At 40.4% G+C, this 25,610-nt stretch overlaps 1 protein-coding gene across 2 annotated transcripts in view; it reads left to right on the forward strand.

The window, feature by feature from the left end:
- The first annotated feature begins 3,897 nt into the window (after positions 1–3,897).
- LOC124221632 (ly6/PLAUR domain-containing protein 6B) overlaps positions 3,898–25,610 on the forward strand; it is a 30,454-nt gene continuing 8,741 nt past the window's right edge. Inside the window, exon 1 of one of the 2 annotated variants that reach the window (XM_046631818.2) lies at positions 3,898–5,032. The gene's annotated coding sequence lies outside the window, so the exon portion shown is untranslated. The remainder of the gene's footprint in view (positions 5,033–25,610) is intronic. The other variant, XM_069137215.1, reaches the window with a different exon arrangement.

Raw genomic sequence — 25,610 nt, forward strand, 5'->3', positions numbered from 1 at the left:
TGCCCCCCTTGCCGCCGCAACGGCCCATCTATGTTTCTCGGAACCAGGGCGTACATAAATTAATTTTTAATTGAAACAAATTTTACGAGCTAAGAAACTGCCGCCTGATACAGTGACGAGTAGTCCCTACAGTCCCTCTGTGCTGCGCCATACCGGAGCGGCATCTGTCAGCAAGAATCGGACTAATCACTTGAGCCCGCTCTTTTTCTTGCCCTTCAAAGTCGGTAACAGTGAGGATATTTTTTAGGCACGCTCGTACGGTAGCGAGTCGACGCTATTTCGTTGGTAAGAACGCATTCTAGATTGCAAAAGCCGATCACTTATCGATCGTTTCGAAAACATTGACGCCACGCAGGTCTGCTACCTTATCGGCCTATCGGGCCGTCTGACGACCTTGTCCTCCCCTGGTACTTTGCTGAAAGCGCAATCTACGTTATCGACGATCATCTGTCAGACTTTCGAAGTTGAGCATTGCTCACTATTAAATTTAAACCTGCGAATAGGATCGCGTTGAAAATTGAGGTGAGATTAGCGAGTTTTAATTAGTACTAGGAATTCTGTTTGTAAGCTTCATTTATTTAATCGGGAAGTTGTTGTAATGCAATTTACGAGAAAGGTAGGAAAGGAACAAATTATAGAACCAGATTAGATTTAATAAAATAAACTCATCAGGAACGTGGTAACGAAGAAACGAAACGATTTACGAATAAGATCTCTAACGACACGATACAATTTATAATAATTACGTTATGAAAGAAAGACGAATAAGGAAGCACAGCTCACATGAACCCGCTGAAGCTAACTCTTGGGGTGATTTGAGCGAGTTTATCACTCCAATCGCCGGGAACCGCTCGAGGCGTTCCGTGTCCGTGTAAGGGAATGTTCAATTGCGAGAGCCGTTATAGAGTATATAAAAAAAAATGTGCACAAATGGTATAACGTACCGCAAACAGTAAAATCGCGAGGCGTTTGTATAATCAGAAATGTGTAGAAAAACGACAATTAGATAACGACGCATTAATACAAAAATAGTAACTTGTACAAAGTCAAATGAGTATAACGGCAATAAGTTGTGTAATGAGTAAAAAAATGAGTAAAAAGAGAAAAAATGGTATAAGGACAATTGACACGTATTGCACGTAAAAAAATTAGGTAAAATAACGCTGCAATAAAGTGGCTTACAGGCTTCGACAATTTGGTAAGCTTAAATTCTAATTCGCGTAAAACAGTGAGGTGTTTCAATTATGATATAAAAACGACTCGTAAACTCGCATTTGCGACTGAATGTTTTTGCGAACACGCGGCGAATATGCGGTATACAGCGTACAGCTCAAATACGGTGGCATCCGTTAAATTGTACTGCATGCGACTGGACGATTAATCGGTGATACAAGGACCTTGATTAATTGCACAGCACAGAAACGCCTCGTGATGTATAGGAATCGAGATAAGACAGTCCTGTCGGACAGAAGCGAAGCGGAGTGCAGGGTGAATCGAATGAGACGTTAATTATGATAATACACAAGAAAATAAGCGTTAAGAACAATGCTAAGTGAGCAGGGGAAACAGGATACGATTAACTTACCCTTTTTGAGCGAGATGAGAGTTGCACCAAGATTTTTAATGCGTGAATTAGAATAAAAAATAGTATACACATATATTAACCCTGGGCTGGGTCGAAAATGTGCTCGTTTAATTTTCCGCGTGTTAATTCGTTTGAAAAATCAAAGAAAAGACGAAAGAATGTGAACTCACCGCGATTGTTTGAGTACAAAAGTTATTATATTTTATACTATACATCGGAATCTGAGCGGAAACGCTAGGAAAACGTGTTTTGGCTTGAATTTCAACAATTAAAAATAGCGCTACACGAAAAAACAAATTAGCATGGATTGTCGTCATCGAAACTCTAATGTTCAAGAAAAACCGGGTTTTGATCGTTTCTACTGAAAAAAGGGTAATTATTGGATCGCTTGGAGATGCGCAATTTCAAGGAGAGAAAAATCGAGGGTATTTATGAAAAATAAAGAAACGATTGTTTCTACTGCAAAAATACTATTGTTTTTATGCAAACAAAAGATTCAGATAGTTAAATATTAATTGACATACTTTAAGGCACCACCGAAAACTTGTAAATGTCATCTTTTACTCACGCGACTCGACAAGTTCGCATCGCTGTAGCTCAAGGACTAACCGGCAAAGGACGGCCAGACGACGCCTGCAGGATCATACCTGTACTAAGTTTTTTTAAAGACGGAAGCCGTGCTCTGCTCCTTTTCGGTTTGCCGGGAATCCCCAAGTGTAATTTCGCTTGAGACGAAATCGACCCAGTGCGACCGCGAAAGGTTAACGAGCTGGTATAACGATACTTGTCCGGCACTGAGGACGTTTCGCCTAAATCTGAGACGAGTGACAACACTCTAACAGTGGTCACCAGTACGAACCGTACAACGAAGAGGGGGAAACTCGTGACGACGTATTTATATACCTATACGTATGTTATTCAGCGATAGCTTGAGAGGCATCGGAATCCGTTACTTGTTTTGGTTAAAGCTGTCACTCAAAGTGAAATGAAAGTTCCGTCATTTTACTCGACATGAAATAACTTTCAATAACTGGCTGCAAGTATTGGAAACGATCGTAGAGCCATAAAAAAGTCGTAAGTGTGTCAACTACGTTTGTCAAATACTTCACAAGCTTCTTTTCCCCGAACACGAGGAAAGTCAGTACTTGACTGAGGTTATTTAATATGAAAAAAAAAAAAAAACAGCGATTATTTCTTCACAGTTTCGAAATGAATCTTTTTTCACTTTGAACGTAATTCCGTGCGAGGTTTAATTTAGTTTGCATCGAAGCGGCAACGCACGGCTCGGCACTCTTGGTGAAACAAGGAGTCAATTAGAGATCGAAATAGCGTACAGGTAGGTGATTAACGCTAATAGGACTATCGATCGGCGTATCATCCCGCGATCCAGATTCCGCAGAGTGAAGAGGATGCAGGACACCGCACGGTGACCCGATTCCCACAGCTCTTCCGCAGCGAGGCGAGGGTGGAACTTGAACCGGGAAACTTGGTCGCCGTGGCCCGAGGTTCAACAAGTTAACGGAGGAGGGTGTTACACACGGAGAGCGTCGACGAGTCGCGGCGAGTGGTTGCGGGGACGAGTGGAAGGGTGAGGGGAAGGGGTCGCGGGTCATGAATGAACTTTCATTCAAAGTTCCGTCCGCTAGTTGCCGTGCAGGTTGCGGGCATCCGGGCTGCGCAGGCGCAGATTTATTTTAAATCGATCGCGCGCTCGGCCGCGTTCGGCCCTCATCGGTCATTCAAAACTGCTCGATTCTCAACGGTCCGCAAAACCACCGACCCTCCGGACCCACGCAAAGATCCCACGAGCGGTTCGCGCACACGCGCCAATGTCAACACTTTTTACCCTGCATGCCAGGCCAAAAATCCTTGCATCCCGAAATCTGGCTCCGCTGCCGGGACGCGGACTCCGCCTCGCTCTCCATCTCCGGAATGCCGGGTCGATCTCGATGTGGATTTCGCATCGTTTCCCCTCTCCGGCCGCAATGAGCTCGATTCGCAGCCTTCGACTTCGGCCCTGGGAAGAAATTGCAGGCCTCAAGTTCGCTAATTTCAAGGCTCAATCGGGGGCGTTCGAGGCAATTCGAGGCAATTCGAGACGGCTTGGACTCGTCCGTTTCCGAGTCCGCGTTTTCCCTCCCCGAAGGTCGATATAATAACTGTTGGAATGCCGGGGCAGCGATTCGGAGGAAGTAAAATTCGGCAGGGTAGGCAGGCAGCGGAGGAGAGAGAAGAGCGCGCATCAGTCGTCAGAGTCGGCGGGTTCCGTTCGGGTCCGCCGCTCGGCCGCAAATATCGAATCGCGAATCTTCGCAAATTTTCGGTACGGCTCGCGCGAGTCCCGGGCTCAGTGTCGAGTGGGCTGCCTGGACCGCAGGCGCCTCTCCGTCAGCCTCGCGCAGCCTGCGAAAGCCTTGAGGTGATGCGATACCCTTGCTTTTCGAATAACCGTTGATCCCGGTATTTGCAGGGGTACGGTATAAACGTTGAGTCAAATTCCACGCCGCGACGCGATATTGCATCTCCGACGGCGAGTGAGTGACGACGGACGTTTCGCGGCGCACGCGATTACCTGTCGCGTTCACGAGTGTACGATAAAGAGGGAAATAAGCGAGTTGGAAGAAGACGCAGCCACATGTCGTGCCGAGTAAAGTGATCCGGGATCGGGATATAGTGAGGTTTTTTTCCCCTTAACCTACTCCGTAGTTCGCTCCAAGTTTTTCCCTTTTGTTTTCTTTAGTCTTCTTTATTTTTATTTATTTATTTATTTCTTTGTACGTTAATAATGAAAACGAAGGACGACCAGTGCACCGGTGAGAAGATGAAGACGGACGAAGAAGGAGGTCGCGCGGAAAACGGAAGGCTGCCAATATTCGAGGAAACGTGCTACACCGTAGCTCGGAATACGCTTAAGCTTCCGAATTAACCGCCGACGATCAAACATCGACGGAATAACAATACATACGTAGAGAATGAAAATTTGAGTGATTTATTATTATTGTTATCATTATTACCATTATTATCACCATTATCGTTATCGCAATTATTTTCTCGCGGGACGGACACAGCGAGAAAATTGATTTGATCTATCTACGCGTATTATTGTATATATCGTACGACGATGTTTACGTGTGATAAAATTAGCGTTTGCGATAATAAATCATCAAAGTTCACCGATTATTGTCATCGCGGTACGATAAAAAGCCGGAGATCGAGTAGCAATGTCGTTTGATTTCTGTACGTCTAGAAATCATTGATGTATACGTATTATACGGTATATTATAATGAATATCGGCGATGACTACTTCGCTAATTTTCACGCAATTGACGTTATTGCGAATCTAGACTCGTATAGGATATTACACGACAATTAGGGAATAATGATTATGACAGATTTAGTAGAAACAAATGAGCACGTTGGCACAGCATATGGACTATTCCAAGTGAGTATGTATACATATATACCAAGTACTGTAGTAACCATTTGTAATCATCGATTTCACACTCCGTTTCACCTTCTCATTCGAAACCTTATCCTAATCGCTTCGTGATCGTTTCAAAGTACCAGCGTCAAATCAAACTGCAGTTCGAGACCCTTAAGATTCACTTACAACGGTCGCAAAGAAGGGGTGAAAAATGGTTTGTCGGATGATTCGAAGGTACGTCGAACGGCCGTTGCATTATGCGTAATCGTAAATCGAGCCCACCTTTTCTCACGCCGGGCGTATAATTCGACATTTTGCATGATTGGAGGGGGGGAGGGGCGATTTGCATCAAGGGGGTGCGAAAAGGTTCCGTATACCGATTTGTTACAGGCGCGAGTCGTCGCAGGTGAAAATCAATCGGAGAATTAGTGAAATAGCGAAGAAGAAGAAATGCTTATGACGTAAGGACTATCGTTTAAATAGCAACGGCGAATAAGAGCGATAAGCGAATCGCTCTTATTTCATTCCCTCAACTATCGCACGTACAGCGGTGTGTATATGTATGTATTACATTTCAATACGGCAAGCCGCTATGCCGCAGTTCCTGCGGGGATGAAAACAAAAGGAGATCCGCAGCGTCAAACATTTAAATTAGAAACCTCCGCCACTATGCCGCGAATTACCTTTAAAGTAATATTTTCAGCTCCATTAAACACGCGTGTGCGTACATTAATGCACGCGTACACGCGGCCTCCTAATTTACGAATCCACACGAGTACCAACGCATGTCAACGTGCGTGTATAATTTATACGCTGACACCGTGCGTATCTATACATTTAAGCGTACGTGCAGTCCTGCGCACGAAATCTCACGCGAAGCTCGTCTGTAATAGATTGACTATTGCTGTATATTACACGTACCTAGGCTTGTACAGGTATACACAAAATTTACGCAGCGGGTGAAATTTCTATAAGCGTGTTTTAAAATTAACCCTGGCGAGTTTGACACGTGTTGAAAGTCTCCTGCCTTACCTTGCATACTTATATAAAACTTTGCGTAAAATTTCACGCTACATCCTTATCGCTAAATTTCCCCTTTGTTAATTCGCACGGAATTAAAACAAGCTTAAACACGCGTACGATTCACGGTATCGAAATATTTTTAATATCGTGTATATGATTATTGCAGGATCAAAGTTTATTAGGCTGAAGCTGCTCTAGCGCGTGCCTGAATCCGGCTAACAACGAAATGCGATTGAGGGTGAGTTGCTGAGCGAAGTATTTATATTTATTAAAATCTCAACGTCGATCCGCAGTAAGCGAAACGGTTTCGTTCGTATCGTGAAACTGACGGCAGATTACACCGGCTTCGTAATGCTCGGAGCTCTGTAACTCAACCATTTTTCCGCAACGTCGCCGCTGGCTTTGGAAAACGAATGACGTTATCAGGATCTCTACGGAATGATAACAATTCTCTCGTGATGTCTAATAAAACGGGTGATACGTTTCTAACGAAAAGTTTCGCAGATACCTCACTATGCAGGTCTCGCATTTCTGGACGCGCGGTACACGGAGGCACTGGATTTAGTAATAATGACGACGTAATAGTAAGTTTAATTAAAACGGAATGTAAAAAGTTTTGCTCTCCGTTATAATAATCTGCACGTATGAAAAGAGCAAAAAAAAAAAAAAAATGCAGTCCGTATCTAATTCAGAATTTAATTATCTCCCCTGGTGTGTACGTCACCTGCGCGTATAGGTATAATGTAAGTACTCGGACATGGATGTACCAGAGAGGAAATAATTACCGAAGCACTCGCGATTCAGAAAAGAGGACAGACGCGGGCTCCAGCGAAAGAACCGGAAATACGAAAGAACGTTGTACCTGGGGAATATAGCGCGTATACCTTTCGTCAGATTAGCCACTAATCTTGAGAGGTGGAGAGCACTTTTCTCGGCTAAAGTATACCATGTACATTATTACATGCACATAGGTATACCTGTAACTCGAATGCGGGGATAATGATACATAGGTACGTAAATTTCTATGTAGAGTGGATATATATTGACATTGTTCGTATACATCCAGCGAAATAACAAAGGCCGCGTTACGTTTCCACTGAAAGGGAAACACACCCCACAGTGAAAGATGAGGAATCAAGTTTCCATGTACCTACACCCGCATCCACCGGCAAACTTTTGAAGGTGGGAAAAAAGAAGTACCTGGGGGAAAAAACAAGGAAACGGTTATTGGCACCAGACCAGCAGCCAATTAACAATTACAAATCCGCTTTCGTTAGCCTGGTGCAGGTAGATGGAAAGCATGTATTGGCTACTTTGGCAAACTTCTCTATACCCTGTAACGAGGCAATGGCACGATAGTTGAAAACGAATTTAAAAGCGGTTTGAATTTCCTGACTTTTTCCTCAAAGACGGTGTTAAAATCAAGAGTTGAGCAAAGAAATATTATTAGTCAAGTATCGCGTTAAAGTTCGATTGAAAATAAAGCCAATTATGCTGCGAAAAATACCTAATACTGAAAATTATTAAAAAAGAACCACCGGAGCAAATATTTGTTCCGTGATTTCCTAAAAATATCATCGCAATATTTCCTGTGAATTCGTAGAAGTTTTTCACTAGAATCCCTTTGATTTTACCGATTTTTCATTTCCCAACAAGCCAAAGTTCAGCCGAAAGTTTACGACCAGGTCGCAAACCGTGCGTCGTTCCTGAACTTTGATCTGCACATCAGCCGTTGGGGATTCTCTTGTCTTATAAGTATGCAGATACACGGCTGTGGTATAAGGCACATATACGTCTCTTTTCCGTACAGGGGGAAAAAAAATTTTCAACCGAATTTCTTCAGGCTGTAGGTATGTACGCGCATACCTATATACACATATATGCGTACATATAAATATACGTATATACGTATATATATATATATACGAAAAAGCAAGAGAGTAAGTAAATATATACCAAAGTATCATTTGTACCGTTCAAAAATTCATCGTATAAAACATCTGCAGGGCAATACATAGGTACATATATGCAAGTACGGATAAATATATACAAGGGTTGTACGTATATACCTACGTATACCTGCCTATATAAGATATATTTTTCATCGTTCGAACGCGTAGTAAGGAAATTAATTTCCGCGCCGTCCTTTATCCGATATCTGCAGTCGTTAGGCATTTTGTCGGAGTATTTTCGCAAGTCCTCGGGATGATCTTCGGTGGGGTAAATTCTTCCTGGCTGGTCAACGAGGGCGGAACCTTTAAAGCTCTCACGAGACATCCGGGCATCGACTTATCGCCGTCTATCGCGCTCCTAAATCAAATAATTTTATTTTTCTCGGCCCCCTCCTCCCCCGCGACACCAAAGAAAAACCATTCGAGGTAAATCCGTAACAAAATATACGAGGCAGCCCAGGTTTCGGCGGACCACCTCTGCAGCCGTTTTCCCCCTTTGGACGACCCAGCCTCCCGCGGACCCATGTGCGTGACTGCTATAGCTGTATCTCTGCCGCCACCGTTGCCCGAGGGTACAGTCACCCAAAAAAATACACTTTTATTATTTTTCCGATATCCCCTGAGCGTCGTGCCCCGCCCCTCCTCTGCCCGTTAACCCAATTTCAGATTAATTAAATGAGATTCTGTACTGTGGCTGAATACACGCACGTATACCTGCTAATACATATTATATATACATATACACATATATGTATATGTATTTATACATGGGTGGAACGCGTTCCAAAAACTGAGAAACAAGATGTTCGTTCGGCAGCTCCCGTGCAGCATCTACGTGTTGTATCAATATTACGTAAGTGTAAATGTCGGTATTGTATACATAGATTGTAATGATACGTTAGACTATGTGAAAAAAAAAACGACTACTTTTTTTTCTCAATATTCAAGACGAAAATCTTCTTCGAAATGACGAAAAAATGATACGGTCCAAGTTTTGGCTCGCAATATTAATATTCAGAGGCGCCTCGTCTCGATTTTTCATTTCTTACTTGAATAACAAGGGAAAACTTTTTTTTTTGAACTTTGGAATTTTACAACTCGTCAACGCATTAGTGTACCGATAAGACCGGAACGTGTTTTTGTAGGGAATTGAACTCTGTACAAAAAAGGTCTCCTATCAATTTATGGTAAATCTACTCTTTCGAAATTTACTTAAGGTCCTTTGTTGACCTTTGACAACAAATAACTTTTGAAAAAGTAGATTTATCGTAAAATGGTAACAGATCTTTTTTTTGTAGAGCGTTCGATACCCTATAAAAATACGGTCAGGTGTTGTCGGTACACTACTGCGTTGACCAGTTATAAAATTCCAAAGTTAAAAAAAAAAAATTTCCCACGTTACGTAAATGGGAAATTGAAAATCGCGATCATGCACCTCTAAATATTAATATTAAGAGCTGAAACATGGACAGTATCTTTTTTTCGTCCTTTCGAACAATATCCACGACTTGAAATTAGAAAAAAAAATCGTCGATTTTTTTTATACAGTATATATATTATATATAGATACGTATATGTAAATACGTATAATAACGCATATTCAACAATTTGAAAGGCAAGAAAAACTTTGCCTCGATTTGTTGGCCTTATACTTTTCTTTCAACGTTAAGAATAAGACTTATACATATAGTAACGCCCTACCCTTGTTATTTCCTTTCACCCCCGCAAAAAACTTGTGTTTTATACCATACATATTATTGGATTTATTTTCCTTTCCTTTTGCCGTTGTACCTATATGTAGAATGCGTGCAGTGTAAGATAAATATACGTTCCATTTAAATTTTACGTCGAAAAATATATTATTCCATTCCGAATGCCACGACTAACTTTTTTTTATTTATACATGATATCACGGCAAATCGAATATTACGTTATCCTAAGATAAGTTCGACCCCGAAGTAAAATGATTAAGTACATTTGCTTCCTCTCTTTTTTCGTGTATAAAAAAATAAAATCGCTGTTTAACCGAGATTGCGTGATTAAATTTTTTGCGGGAATATCGAGTAAAGAAAAATTGGATACATTCAATTTCCGTCTGTGAAATCTACTGAATTCTCTCATGAATATGAAATGCAATGCAACACCTATACTTCGATCTTTCGTAAATTCAATTAGATTTTACAATTCCGGGTACAACCAGGGATATAATTTTATCGGTTCAACTTAACAACGCACTGTTTCATTACTAATCGACAAGGGTTGAATCTGCGACTGTAATTTTTCCATCAATTCCCGAGCGCTCATTGTAAAGCCGTTGTATATTATTTACCAGAAATAATACGTATGTGACACTCGAATAATTACAGGAGAATAGCAGTCGAGTTTAAGTAACTGGATCAATTTCACCAAAGTATTGAAAATCTGAAAAATTTAATAACGAGACGAACCAATACCATTTTTCACAGTGAATATCTGTGGAAACGAACGAATTGACATTTTCCAACAGCGTAGCTCAGTTGCCGTAAAATCCCAAATAGGTCCGGAGATCAATATCGATTATCGATCCTCTGATCCGTCGGAGAAGAGATCTTCTCGCAGGGATATTTCAATTTTGGAGGAAAGATGCGGGTAATCGTACACCAAGAAAAGTCCTGCTTCTCCGATGATCATGGCGTAGGAAAAAGGGATGCGGTGAAAGAAATAAGAAATTGAAACTAGTTTCAGTAATCCGAAACCTCTGGTTGAAATAATTTTTGTTATCGACGCGAAACCAATTTTTAATTTTCTTTCAAAAACCTCGACGTTCTCGAAAAAAAAGTACCGAGGCGCAGCTTATTTTCTCAACAGTTGCAGCAAATTACTTTCCGATCCTTCCCAGCGGTTTTCTATTTTCTTTTCGTTTCGTTTAAAAACCCTTTCGAAATCGTTCGTAACATCTTTCTCAAATTTCTGAGGAACCGATGAAACCTCTCGATCTTAGAACGCAGCAGTTATACGCGTATAACTTGAAGGGTCGTTAATTATACTCCCTGGCGTACTACATTGCCGGTTGAGCGCGGTTGTTTGCGAGGAAAACATAGCCGGAAGACCAGTTCACAGGTGTTCTCGTATGGTCAAAGTATGAAGTTACACCGTAATTAGGAAATGTCCGAGACACTCGACCCCGAGGCCGAGATAGTTTGGTACCATCGACACGAGGCACTAACCTTCGTTAGAAACTCTCCTCGTCGTTTCCGGAAGGCATCGGAAGGTTTCCTGCTGCTGCCCAATTCTCTCAACTGTGTTCGAGACGACACGTAGAATACGGGAGCCTTGATTTCTTGTCGAATTCCGAAGATTGAATAGTGCTGGAACGTTAAAAAGCAACGAAATGCTAAGATAAAAACTCGCTGTTTTACAACTTCGTAATGAATTTGAACAAGGTGCAAGTTTGTAAGGTACAAATACGGTCCGCTTTGTTACGGTTTACCAAATTTCACACAATCCTCAAGCATGGCAAAATAAAAATTTTCCATAAAATTGCATCGTTACATTAACGTTTCGAATTTCAAACCTAACATAATTCACCATACATATGACAATCGTTACTTTTGGGTTGAAAATCGCAATGCGAAAATGAAAAAAGGTTAATTCTACTTCTAAATGTTTTTCTCCGGACTGAAGGTCACAACTTTGATTTTTTGTTTGTTTCTTAAATCGTTATGCACATTCTCCAGTAATACGTCAAAATTTTCTCATGCACACAAATGTCGCGTCTCCGAAAGTTAAAATTTTTTTCATATTCTCAGTTACATCCAAACGAAAAAGCTTCAAGCGTGAGAAACATATTTTCAAGAAGAGAAGTGGGTCCGATATGCTCTCTACAATATTAAAGTATCCCGACCCCAATAAGGAATGGCTGCGCATCTTGCGGAAGATGTCAAAAAAATTTCGCGAACAGAGAAATTCACCATACTTGAGTATCTTCGCCGGAAAAGCAGCGATAAAATATGAAATGTGCGAAAGTGTTTCTACAACGACGCATCGAATTTAATGTAGTAATATTTGCTCAAATAAAAATAATATCGATAACATGCAACTGTTATTTGATGATATTCGGGGTTTCGTCGAATGTTTTTATTTTTTCAATGTTTCGTCGCAACAGTATCCAGTCATCCATTTTGCGAAAATACTTGCTTCGAGCTTTAAAAACCTTTCAGTAGTATTAAAAATATGCACAGTTGCCAAAGTTTTACACATACGATATTCATTTTGTTCTTGAAATTTTTCCAATCGATTAAAGAGGAATTGGGCGTTTGTTTTAAATTTTTTTTTTATCAAGTTTCTCATCTCCTCAAGGTTTTTCGTGACAAAGTCCACTGCAAAACACGAAAGACTTGTCCCTCTGATCAAATGACACGATGCTAAACCAAGTCGAACCACCCAGCACCATCAACTACTCTGCAGGATGAAAGATTTTTTCAGCCTTGTTCCACGTAGTTCCGATTGAAAATTATCCCCTAGCCAAAGTTTTTCGGGCGCGTTCTTCTCTCAGGGTAGCAGATGATAAAGGAAAAAAAAAAGCACGACACTCACGCACGTACACAGAGAGATCCAAGGGGCGAGGGGGTGGAAAAGGGGCATCCAGTGTCTGCCAGCCAACCTATATTCTCATTTTTTTTCTACCGCCGCGCCGCTGCCGGCGTTATTTAAGCCTCGGCCCGATTCCACGGTTCCTGGTTCTTTGGATGGCTGGCTTGTTCGTTCGGCCGTTTACCTCAAATTTTTATTATTATCATTGTTATTATTGTTATGTTTTTTTTTTTTTTTTGCTTCGTTTTGTTTTTTCCATCTTTCATTTCTCTTCTACACTGTTTTCCCCTCCTTCGATGCATACGTACACAGGCACGTTTGGTATACGTGTAAAGAGCCTCGCATGGCGAAAGGTATGTATAGAAGTTTTCACGAGCACTAGAGTATCTGCAGTGGAAAAACGAGAAGTTAAAATCGACCGAAAAACCTTTTACTATCCATCTGCCATCGCCTAACCGCGTACATTCAGCCGAGGTGGAACCTGCGGGTTGCGACTCTTTTTGGTCTGAAACTAGTTCCGAATTTCCGAATACCACTGCAGGGTTATTCAATACAGCTGTTATAGACTGTTATTCTTTACTCAGGTTTTATGTGCTTCGGACGATGTTGTTCGCACTACAAAATAAATTATTATTATCAATTACTTTGAAATCTGTGAGAATGCAACCGCGACTATTTAGTTGGTTTACAGTATGTAGATTGCGTAATACTTTGCGTTGATCGATTGGATGATTGAAACTAGAACAGGAAACAGAAGCAAGAAACGTTTCCAAGGCGGTGTTTTTGAATGACCGGTGTTGCCAACATTGTCCCAAAGAAATTCACTTGCGACACAATGATACTTTGTTAATTCGGAATAGAGGCACGAAGAAAACACGCATTTTAACGTTTCAATAACACTTCTTATCTTCGTTTCCCTTGAATTTCTCGTCGCGATATCAATCCGGGTTTAAAATTCACGCGAGTCCACGAGGGTTCGTTGATTAAAAGATGCCCGCGTTCCAGGGTGTGAAGTTGGTCTCATCGAAGGTCACTCGATAAGAAAATTATACGCGAGAGTCGAGTGCAGGGACGAGAATTCGCAAAGGTTATGTTCAATCCGACGAGATGTCACAGGTGAAACGATTCTAAATTTTTTCACAGTGCCGAGCTCGAGATGGCAAAAATCAAGTGTTATTTTGAAACTGATCTCAAAGCATGAAACGGAACCGGAACCGTACACGGAACGAAGGAAAAAACACTCACCGAATAAAACGAAACAAAATAAAGTTAAGAAAAAAAAGAAATAAGTAGTAAAAAGAACGAATAGACGAATCGAAACGCTAACGATACTCGGACGAGATCCCATAAGACGATTTTGCGTCCCGCGATTGGATCTTTCATGGCCGGCTCGACTGATTGGTTGTTCGGGGAACGACCGAGTCGGTTTCAGCTTCCGCACATCCGGCCCCATTTTCGGCCCCGACTTCGTCCCTTGACTCCAACCCGGACCTTCGCGTCGAGGGATTTCGGTAATTTACCTTCCCAGAGTGCGCAGCTAGAGGCAAACACTTTGCGAAATTAACGATGAACTCTGATAGGGAAACGCGCGGAGAATCAGTGATTCGAAGCGCGTTTCGCATCGCGCTAAATGCTCAAAGCATTCGGTCTCATCTGAACGACATATTTCGTTGAAACGGTATTTGCATGTAAATTATTCGTATAATTATAGGAAAGAAATATAAGCTGTTTGTGCAATTCTTCTACGGACTGACTAGACGACGTTTTCACTTTGAGAAATTACTAATGATGTCAGGAATAATAACAAAAGAGAAAAGTAAATTTCCTGCCAAAACTGCCAACAGAATTGATTTGTTAACCAGGTTCTGTCGGATTATCACGGCAGTTCGACCGAGTCGTTTTCTTTCGGAACGCAAAATTGCCATCACCTCGATTTCGTTCTCCGTGCAGATATGAATGCGTACCAATATCTTGAGAAGTCGGAATCGAAATAATCAATCGCTCGTACATTTGTAACGTAAACCTAGATAATACATCCTCCTCGAACGCGGGAATAGCCGAGAAACTGCAGCACAACGCGACAGATATCCGATATTCCAAGTAGGAAGTTCGCGTTGAACTGTGTGCATCGTGTACCTCGTATGGATTATTCCTACATGAAAACGGGATGTAGTAGATGACAAAAGGAGAGAATAAAATCATAAATCGTAGCAGACGTTTGTAGATCACTGCAGCTGTACTCGAACGTTCGACAGGCGGTTACAAGAATCGGGCACGCTGCAATTCGGATGGAAAATTTAATATTAGCAACGTTTTCAAATCGATGCAGTTACGTGGGCAGTTATAACAAGGTGTATACACGATACATCGGAAGTCTTGGCCAAACGGCCAGTTGTCCTCGGGGGACAAAAATTTCCAAACAGTCAGACTTTTAGACGTAGATGTGGGTACCTAAGGTGTACATACGTCACCTACCGCTCGCAGAACGCTAGCCGCATCGTCGGCGAAAGTCGAGAGTCGCGGAAAGGACTCTTGAGATGAAATTTATTATTTCATCTGCCCGCTGTGCGGCAATGATATACCGCCGCTGCCGCAGTGAGAAGGTAGTCGCGAAGTCGAGTCGATTGGGGGGAGGGGCAAAAGTAAAATGACCAAGTTTTTATAAATATCAAACGAATGGTACTTTCATGATTGTATTTTAAACTTTCACACCTTCTGTTTTTATACTTCAAATCTAGGTTTGCCCCGACAAAAATTATTTCTCAGTGCGTGGTACTAACAGCCTTGAGCCAAAAAAAATCTACCAAATCGCTCCGATCTGATTTTTCAGTCAAAAATTCATATAACAGGCAAAAGTACTGTTTAAGTAACTTTTGTGAGATTATTAAAAATCGCTCGTCTACAGTAAATTATTGCGATTTCGTAATCCCTGAACAGCCAGTGAAACTTCAAGGTTTTTATCGATGTCATGTATGTATTTAAAAGTAATGTAAACTCAACAATGAACAATTTTAGACAATCAATTTTGAAGGTTCGGTTTCATGAAGCAGTATATTGCAAGCAATTTTTTTTATACTCAATTAATTCATTATTATTTTATATTGTTGAGATAGTTTTAAAAAGGCCATAGGAGAAAAGCAGAGTAAAAATGCTTCTCGCGAATATCTCAATGATATTTTATAGTAGAATATTGCATGAGTAGGTACTAATAAAATACTAACATTCTGAAAGTATCAGACTTCAATCTCAATTGTATATGGAACAAGGAAAACAAAACAATAATAATAATAATAATAATAATAATAATAATAATAATTAAAAAAAATACAAAATAAGTTTTCCTAGGGATTGACTGTACCAATTTATTTGAAAATTTAATATGTTATTGAAAAAGTCAAGAGTTTCTACAGATACAATGGACAAATTTTGAGCGTATTAAATTTGTGATACAAAATTATATTCAATGAAATTTTTATTTCTTAGGTACTGTGAAACTTTTTGAGCATAAAGATCAGTGACCTAGAAATCTGTCCATTGTGTCTATAAAATCTCTTGACCCTCTCAATAACAGATTAAATTTTCAATAAAATCGGTTATACCAATGATGTAAAACAAAATTCTTTAATTTTTTTTTTTTTTTTGCAATTTTTCTTCCTCAAAAACCTATTACAAAAACTCAACAACATGATAAATTTTGAATCAAATCAATTATGTCAATACTGAGAGAAAAATTGTTTCATTTTGTGTTTATAATTTTTCTACTTCAAAAACACCTAGGTTAAGGTCCGATACTTTTAGGGCCGTAGTATTTTAATAGTACGCATACAGGAATTGATTCTGCGACTGTTAATTTTCCTCCCTAACCAGTTACGTTGGCAATGAATTACAATTGAAGAATTTCAGCCCATAGCGTGCCGCCCAGAAAGTGATAGGAAAAATTATCTGTCGCAGAATTAATTTCCGTAATGGCCGTTACTTTATTGGTGTGCAATGTTGTTAGGTGCTGTTAGAATAGTAAAATAATATTTGTCGCAATATTGCTGATTTGTCTGAAAGTCGAAGAAAAGTAATTACACACATTCGAGACTTTTTTGGGGGAGGGGGCGCGCCTGCGTGCAATAGGAGCGAGGAGAGGTTTGGCGAATTCAGGGAAAGTACATACGTTATATACATATGGTAAGGTGTAAGTTGTATAAAGGGATGAAAATTTCTCACCAAACTGGGAAGCAGGAAACGCGTTTCACGCTGTTTCACCTTTCCGTCGCTAACTTAGCGCCATTTCAATTTCAAAGGACTTGCTGGTTAATATCTGTGTCGTTTTGTCTCTTTTTCCAACTAATTACATATCCATATTCAACGACGTTTATACGTATACAGTGAGCTTCTTCATCTACGCAACGATGCGCGCACTTTTTCGAGCAACCGGAGTTGAAGCTTTTACGATTCGGTTGAGTCACGGCCATCCCAAAACTTGTAAAAACAAATGATATTCTACGTAATCGAAACAGTGGCAGGATACGATGTTCAACCTGAACATGAGCTGTAACTTCGGTTGTGTGAATAAGACGCACGAATCGTTCCACAGATAAAGAAACTCAGTGTACGTGGCTGGCAATGTGGGTCGTATGTTTCTAGGGTTCGTATAACATTCGTGTAACGATACAGATGCATCAGGATATACTTTTTACGGGGGCATTATGTGTATGTATGATGTGCCCACTGGTTACGGACGTTGGAAAAGATCCTCTCTTTTATTTTCATTCAGAAGACGAAGGAAGAAGAAGGAAAAAATTGTACTACTTTTTTCGAGCCTGTGGTAGACCCATGTCACAACTCTTCGATACAAAAAGAAAAAGAACAAGATGATGAAGAAGAAGAAGAAGAAGAAGGAGAAGAAGAAGAAGAAGAAGAAGAAGAAGAATAGAAAGCGAAACAAAGTGATATAAAAAAAAAAAAAAATAATGAATTACAATTTCCCATTTCGACCGTGGACGGTTTGATAAATGATTGTTATTGCAGAGACGGGATGAAAAAAAGTATTTCAAATCTAGAAGTATTCGCGGAACTCGACACGTTGTACGTACTATCCGCGATCATAATTGAGAATAACCCGCGGAAAATTGGAATCGTATTAATAAAATTGGGTTAGGAAGTATCGATTGGCTTCATTCTATAAATAAAGACGAGATTTCCGGATGAAGTTACTCGGGACCGTGTTATAAATCATGTATGTATACGGAATTTCCCTGCACTGTCAACCCCGGTTAAAATAAATCTTTCTCTCTAATTAGCACATATATTCACATCGGATGAGCCGGTACGCACGTAAACTCTCCATTCAAATCAATTTATTCACGAGTTGTACGCCTGGCGAATTAACCCGCGTTTAAAAACAATAACCGTCTGAAATAAAATACGCAACAGATGCGTAAGACCTGTTTCTAATTTTACTGATCAATTGCAGTTTCGTTGATCAACAAGTTAACTACGTTGGGCATGATTTCATTTCAAGTTTACATCAGGCAGAACCGCGGAATATCTAAAACACCGCAAAACTTATTATTCTTGCCAAAGTTGCTACGGTGGCAATTTCTACATCACGAATAACGCCTACGATTTCATTTCTCACATTCAGCTTCGTGTCGTGATCAATACTCATTTCATTTATCGTTAGATGATGTCTCGTTCCAAATTTACTGCTTCGAATCCCGGCGTAAAAACAAGTCTAGTCAAATTTAGAACAACGCTTATAACCAAGAAGAAACTATTGGGATGGAGATTTTTTTGTAGATGTATAAAAAAAAAAAACAACCTCCTGACATTATCAAGTTTTCGGGTGAGAAATTGCTGAAATTTTCTATCGACTTCTAGGCCACAAGTATGGTAAAAATAAACTTGTAATAAATTCTAGTGCAGGTTGAAAAATTATGCGCCTCAAGGCTGCAGAGGGGATCAATCTTTTATCGTAGCGACGTTTTTGCCCTTGGAAATCACCTGCTTGCAATAATTAATAAGGAAGAACTGCGGTATAATCGCGTAGAAACAATTTCCCAGCCGTAAATTCTACCTGTTTCTACAACAGAGTCATGTTCTCGGCTCTTGGTTCTTCACTCTCCACTCTCATCTCGGTATATTCACCCTGGAATGTACTTACGGTACGTCAATTTCCCGCGGGACCCAGGCTGGCTTTTACCGGGCTAATAAATAAGGCGACGTGAAATATTGCGGTGAAACACATTAGCGGGACCGGAAGTGCCCGAAATTCGAACTGCATCACAGGTGCAGGGCCGAGGGCCGTGGCCGACCGGAGATTTTTAAATTTGCGGTATGGCCGGATACTCGAAGCCTGCATCTTGCACACTTCGGTGTTAAACTCTTGCTAAAACCTCTGCATCCACTGCGAGGAAGCACGTGCGACACACCATATCCCACCATCCCATAAAGACGCCCGTAAAACATTTTCCCATCACGAATCTTGTACGATACATGCACACGGCTTTTAAGCTAACCTCGTGATAAACTGCAGCTGCAATCTAACATGACGTAAAAATTTGACGCCCCTGAACTTTGAACAAAGTTAGGTAGCTGGTATTATTCCACATTTCCACAGCTGCGTCGGAGAGTTTCCCTGATTGAATATCTTGGGGGACTGTAATTGTACCTGGGCGATACTGTAATTGAATCAGTCAGTTATCTTCATCTCTGTGTATTTCCCATCACTTTAAACACCTCGTTTAACTTACACTAACGCTAAATTTTCACCCCACGAAAAGCTCGTATTCGCGTTTTAATTTGGCCTGCAGTAGCAGATACGCGCCGAGCTTACCGTTCACGTTTATTGAATTCTTGCAGTGATAAAGATCCGGCTTTTCGGCGCAATAATTAACACGGAACTGCACGAACCGCGATATTTCGTCTACGCATAATCCAATTCGAGGGACGAATGTCGCGCGGAAATACGCACGGTTACAATGGAACCGATCCACCTGTTTTTACCTGATCCTAAAAGGCGTGCGGAAACTTTTCCCTGCTCGTCGGCGAAAGGAAATACTTATTACAAATTACGAGTGCAGAAAAACGAGAACGGGATGTTACGTTGCAGTTTCAGCACCCAAGAAACTTATTTCACTGCTGAAAATTGCTCTGTACATGACAATGAAATTATTAAACGCTGTATTAGTTTTATACTCCGAGAATGTAATCATGCAGTTGTGAAATAAAATATGTTCACATTACGGCTTGAAATAATCGTGACACATTAATTGTTCGGATTGAAACGAGAGTTATTGTATACGAATATTACGAACCTCCGATATTTCTTACGCTTTTGCGATCACGAATTAATGCCTGTAATATATTCCGCGAGTTAATGATTTCTGTTCTACTACATGGAAAGCAAATTTTCTATAAAGCAAAGTATCGCTTCTGCTCTATCTTGATAAATTTTATCACGTGCCAAACGACGTCGATGTGATGAATTCAACACGGCGTCACGAAGCAGGTACACGTTTATCGCATTACCGAAATTACGCATAGATCGAGTGCGCGAACTCTGGTGTTTTTTCTGCAAATAACCGTGATTCAAAATCTGCGCCTACCGGCTCGATTCAGATTTCAAATCAGCTTGCTGCGATATCAGGAATAGATTCGTTTCTATAACGACCGTGTACAAGTATTGGACATACGTGTTTTACACGCATTTTCACAAACACTATATTATTCTGACCGATACAGCTGCAGATCTGTGTGCGGTTGAAACCATTATCGAATATCAACCGCTGATCCGAACGATAAAATTTATATTTTATACATATGAAAATTCTCTCTAGTTTTGCGTAATTGCGTATCTCGTAATTTCGCGTATCGGAGCCGGGCTAAAATTCCGCCAAAAATCGAGTTTAACGTTTACAACGAGTACAGTGACGCCGTTTCACTCCACACTGCACGTTCAACGAATTAACAAGCGAAAATTATACGTTCACCAAAGAAACGCGATCGGTTTTCATGCAAGAACTCGAGACTGATCGAGTTATTGTCAAACGAACGATGTATGTGTAGGAAAAGAGGAGCGAAGATAAAACAGAGGAAACCGGTAACAGTACTCCCAAAAGCCGGGTATAAAATGTTACAGAGGTACGGAAAAAGCCAAGTTTCCAGTTTCAACGACCCGTGGAGTTTTTCATTTTTCAATTTCCCCCAAAAGCACCCGAGAGAATCTGGGGCGGTACGTTTTGCCCGCCATGCTCGACCGTAAACAAAAATGACACGAAGTACAAGGGGTACTCCGCGTAACTTATTGCGCGCTAACTTCCCGCTCTCCCATGCTTTAAGGTGCTCCTACACGTCCTTGCGTAAGGCCGAGCAATCGCCTTCGTCCAACTTCGCGGTTCGTAGGAAATTAGTTTCATTCACAGGGCACAAAGTTATGAAAAGACAAGAACTAATTTCAGATTATGTAAACGCCAGAGTTTCAGGATTTCAAAGATTTCGCTACGATTTAAGGACGCGAAACGATCTTTAAGGATTTCATTCGATTAACCGTTATTTCATCAAATTCTTCTACATCTTTTCGTTGAAAAAGGAAACTCCGCCATGATTGTGAGAGATTTCGTACGTTTCAAAGCTTTTAAAAAAAAGTTTCATGTATTTCATACTCTCGCGGAGAGATATTTCAGAAATCTTATACAATAAACAAATATAATTCGGCTCTGTTTTCGAAGCCTTCAACCGGAGAGGAGTTGAAAGTAGTTTAAACGCGCTTTCAAACATCCAACGATATATTTTAAGTGCGAATTTTGAAATATTCCTCCGACGGTTGTGGATCAGATTTCAACCGTGGTTAACCCGAGTTCGCGGAGAGTAGCAACTGCGCAAACTGTAACACGTCCGAAGCGGCGAAGTGGCCCTGGTTTCGGCCTCGTGAGCCTCCCCCTCGTGCCTTCGCTGACGAGTACGTGTTTCGTATATTTGCATTTAGTTGTGTACATCGGCCGTTTCCACTTCCAAGATCGCGAAAGCGGCGGAGAGAGAGAGAAAGAGAGAGAGAGAGAGGGTGCGACTCTCGTCAAGTTGGTTGTTCGTAGGGGAGCTTCGGGAGAGGGGTGGAAGGATCGAGACTTAAAAGCGATTCTCTCGGTTAATTGTTCGTTAAACAATGAAGGAGGCCGCGAACGGTGAATGAGAAATGGGGCGATGCCAGTTTTCGTATACATTATAATTATTTCAACGCCGTGTTTCGAACCGCCCTTCGGTTCTTACCCGAATAAATCATTGGAGGTTTGTCCTCATCGGACATCGTCAGGTGAAAATTTCGAGTACGCCGCATCGCGCCGCTAGCGCTGCTTTGCCGAACAATGTACAATCAGTGTATGCAGGATATGATTAGAAGCTGGTTTCGGTTTTTGGAACGCGGGTCGTGTTTTCCCGAATTCACAAATTGACTGGAATGAGTTGATTTGATTTTTGTTTTTTTTTTTGTTTTTTTTTTTTTCCACTGTCATTATATCAACGAACTCGTAGCCCGTTCACTGATCAAATTGCTCGATGTACGCATACTGATAGCGTACATTCTGTTCGTTTAAAGTTATTTGGAAATCAGTTTAGTACGGCTCACAAAGCGGTGTTTGATACAGCGATTTCAGGTTTGTTTCAATGAATTAAAATGAGTTTATACCTCCAAAGTCACAGAGACATGTTTTAAAAGTAACTGTAGTATTCATTTCTATCGCCTCAATCAAGCTAATTTGTAACTTCTGTACAGCTCGCTATTCGAAGCGAAAATTTCCAGCGATATTTGTAAATTGAAGAAATTTTTGAGAGTTCAAAATTTCCAAGGCTATATAATTACTTTTATACGTGTATTATATCGAACGAAACCTACGACATTTATGATTCGAATGAATTTTCCCTTCTTGATAAAAACGAACCTTGTAAAAAAACATTTTGAAACCATGAAGCCATCTTCTGTAATTTTGTTTTGATTTACCGTCCTTTGCATATGACAGAAGCCGAGAGACAGTAGGGTAAAATAATAAGTTTAATTTTCTAAATTCAACGCTCAAAATAGTACCAGAATTCATGGATCACAACAGAAGAGAGAACATATTACGCGAAATTTGAATCTTTGAATCTTTTCAAAAGTAAGGCTCATCAAAGTTCGTGTTCAAAGAAAGAAGATTAGGCGATAATTATTTGGGGGGGGGGGATTTGAAGACTGGACGCTGCATCGATTTAACGACTAAACAATTTCGGCTGAGCACCGCGGCAGGTTTTTGACATGAAAGTAAAGGAAGAAGCGAATGAATGCTGCTGGAAAATTCATGAGAACCCGAGTCAAAGATGCAAGTAAACCCGCTAAGCCGCGTACATCGGAGACGAATCTAGAGGGTTGTATTAAGGGAGGGCTAGGTGGTGTAAAGACAAAGTTTGAACGAGGGAACTCTTCCGCAAGTTTTCACCCAAAATTATCTAAATATGAAATGATGCCCCCGGTGTGCTTGGGTACAAGGGTCTAAGCTACATGCTTTCTTCTATGTATTATAAGGTACCTACCGAGTGGAAATATGTATCAGCAGGGTGTTAAAACGGGGACGCGAAGCTTTTACTGCAGCCTGAAGCATGCGGGATGAGTGCGATAAGATGGTCAAGCGAAAGTTACCGCTTGGAGTATGTTTTTTTCTTTTTTTTTTTTTTTTCTTTCACGAACGATAAAAATTGGTAGACGTATATCCGATGGTAAATATGCATGTGTTGCATGTATTATTCAGCGCGGTAAGCATTTTTCCAATCAACCGTTCGACGTACCTCGAAGCCAAACAAAGCCAATTATCGCCATCGCGCACCTACACCCTTAAATGAGAATTCCTTGAATTATACTGTAATAATTTATATGTACGTAGAATTGTGGCTCGATCAATATATTGCTCAGCTCGGAGAAGAGTCGTGGACGAAAATTAAACGACGAAGGATTTTGACGCTGGTCTATATACGTAGGCATTTCAGAATATTATACCCTACAACTTACTCGCGTATTTCATTATTTACAGGGTTATTCGATTTTATAACTCTGTCATAGTCGACGACAAGTTTACTAGTTACAGTTCTTGAAATTGATCTGAACCGAATTCCCGCGGGTGTTATAAATAAATTACGAGAATGCAAAATGGTCGTCCTTAATCCGATCGATTTTTCACTTTTAGCGACTGCAGGTCACGCAGGTCGTAAAGTATATCAGTTCTTTTTTTTTTTTCATTCCAATACACTTCACACGATGAACTGTGTTTCTGTAACGTGTAGTTTTGTATACACTATATATATATATATATATATATATATATATATATATATATATGTATACTGGAGTATTTCATACAAATTTGTTCGGGTGCGAAAAAGCAACTTTTACCTACCGTCGTGTATTTTTATTTTATATGTGGACTGGAATTCAATGCGAAATGTGCAGGGATACCAAATCCTTTCATATAATAACATTGACACTGCAGCTTAGCCAGTTATTCACAGAAAATAACATGAATTTCGTATTGTAGTTGCAGATACACGCGTACAACATTTTGTTCGAATATTCTGAACTTGGTAAACGGAATATTCTTGCTTTAATGCAAGTGTTGGGATTTTAACTTAGTTGCGTGAATTTAACTATGAAATTCTTTGCCGATTTCCCATGAAAATGGTGAAGATGCAGAATATTCTTCACTGATTGTGAACCGGAACTTTATTCTTAATCGGTTGAAATACCAGTGATATTTATTATACTAAAAATTCCGGGGAACGATACGTTTTATACGCGAATGAGTGAAACGAAAAAGAGTATGAGGCTCAATTTCCATTCTCTGCAATTGATATGTATATGGAACATTGCAATTAGTTAGGCTGCATATAACGGTATGTCGGTGTGCTGAATTTGATTCACCAATCCTCTCGTTTAATTGGACCATTTTCAACCGGTGATCTGACAATATTCGTATACAATATTCGAGTGGACGTACATTGGTCATTAAACGCGGGGTGAATTGTTAGAAATACGAAATTGATTCGCCCTCGGAAGACAGTCGTCTGTGAACCCCCCAAAGCAAACCTCCGATAATTTCTATTTCGAGACACTAATTCTGGTATTTCAATTAATTTTAGACTCGAGAATTAAAAGCATTTTACTTGATTTGTAATTCTAGCTTCTACTCAGTGGCGGGTAAATTCGAGTTTTAAATTTGAATCTAATTCTTTTTCCGTATTCCCTGTCGATGTCGAATAGAATTAAAGAAGTTCGATGATCGGATCGACGGTAGTAATGAATTCCAAGGTCCAGTGTTTGCGACTTTGCTGTCAGCTTCCTGCACGATTTCGTATTCATAAATTTCACGCTCAGACAGAGTAAAAAATATTCAGTGAGAGCTAAAGTAAATTTTCTCACTTCAAAAATAATCCACAATTTCTCGAATATATCTATACGTACCTTAGTAGAACCAATTGGGAAATTCTTGAAATGTAACGAACGTACAAGTAAATATGAAGAATGGATTTATATTTATCCACCGTTTCAAGGTAGACACTGTACGTACACTCGGTGGCAATGATTCTGAGACCTCTAGTTCTTTGTCGAATCGGCTGTTGGCAACGTAGAATAAGCATGCAGCGCCACCGCCGGCCGGTCACGAAATAAGCTCAATCTTTGAAAACATAACGTTATCCATGCCCGTCGAATTTTATACTTTTTTTAATATTACGTTTACAACGAATCTAACCCAAAAATACAAAATTCAACGGTCATGGATCATGTTATTTTTACAAAGATTGAGACTGTTTCACGGATGGCCGGCGGTCACGCTGCGGTTTGAATCTGCATTGCCGACGTAACCGACCGGTCGATAAAATTAGCCGTCTTCGCGATCGCTGCGGTCACATGTACCGAATTCAATCGAGGGAGCGATCTTTTTTTCTTATATCTATATATCGTAAATGTGTATTTAATCTTGAGAAACGATACGTAATGAACCGCCCTAGGCCGACATCAGAATTAATTTGATATTCGTGTGCATC

The sequence above is a fragment of the Neodiprion pinetum genome, chromosome 6 (genome assembly GCF_021155775.2).
Source record: "Neodiprion pinetum isolate iyNeoPine1 chromosome 6, iyNeoPine1.2, whole genome shotgun sequence".
Lineage (NCBI taxonomy): Eukaryota > Metazoa > Arthropoda > Insecta > Hymenoptera > Diprionidae > Neodiprion > Neodiprion pinetum.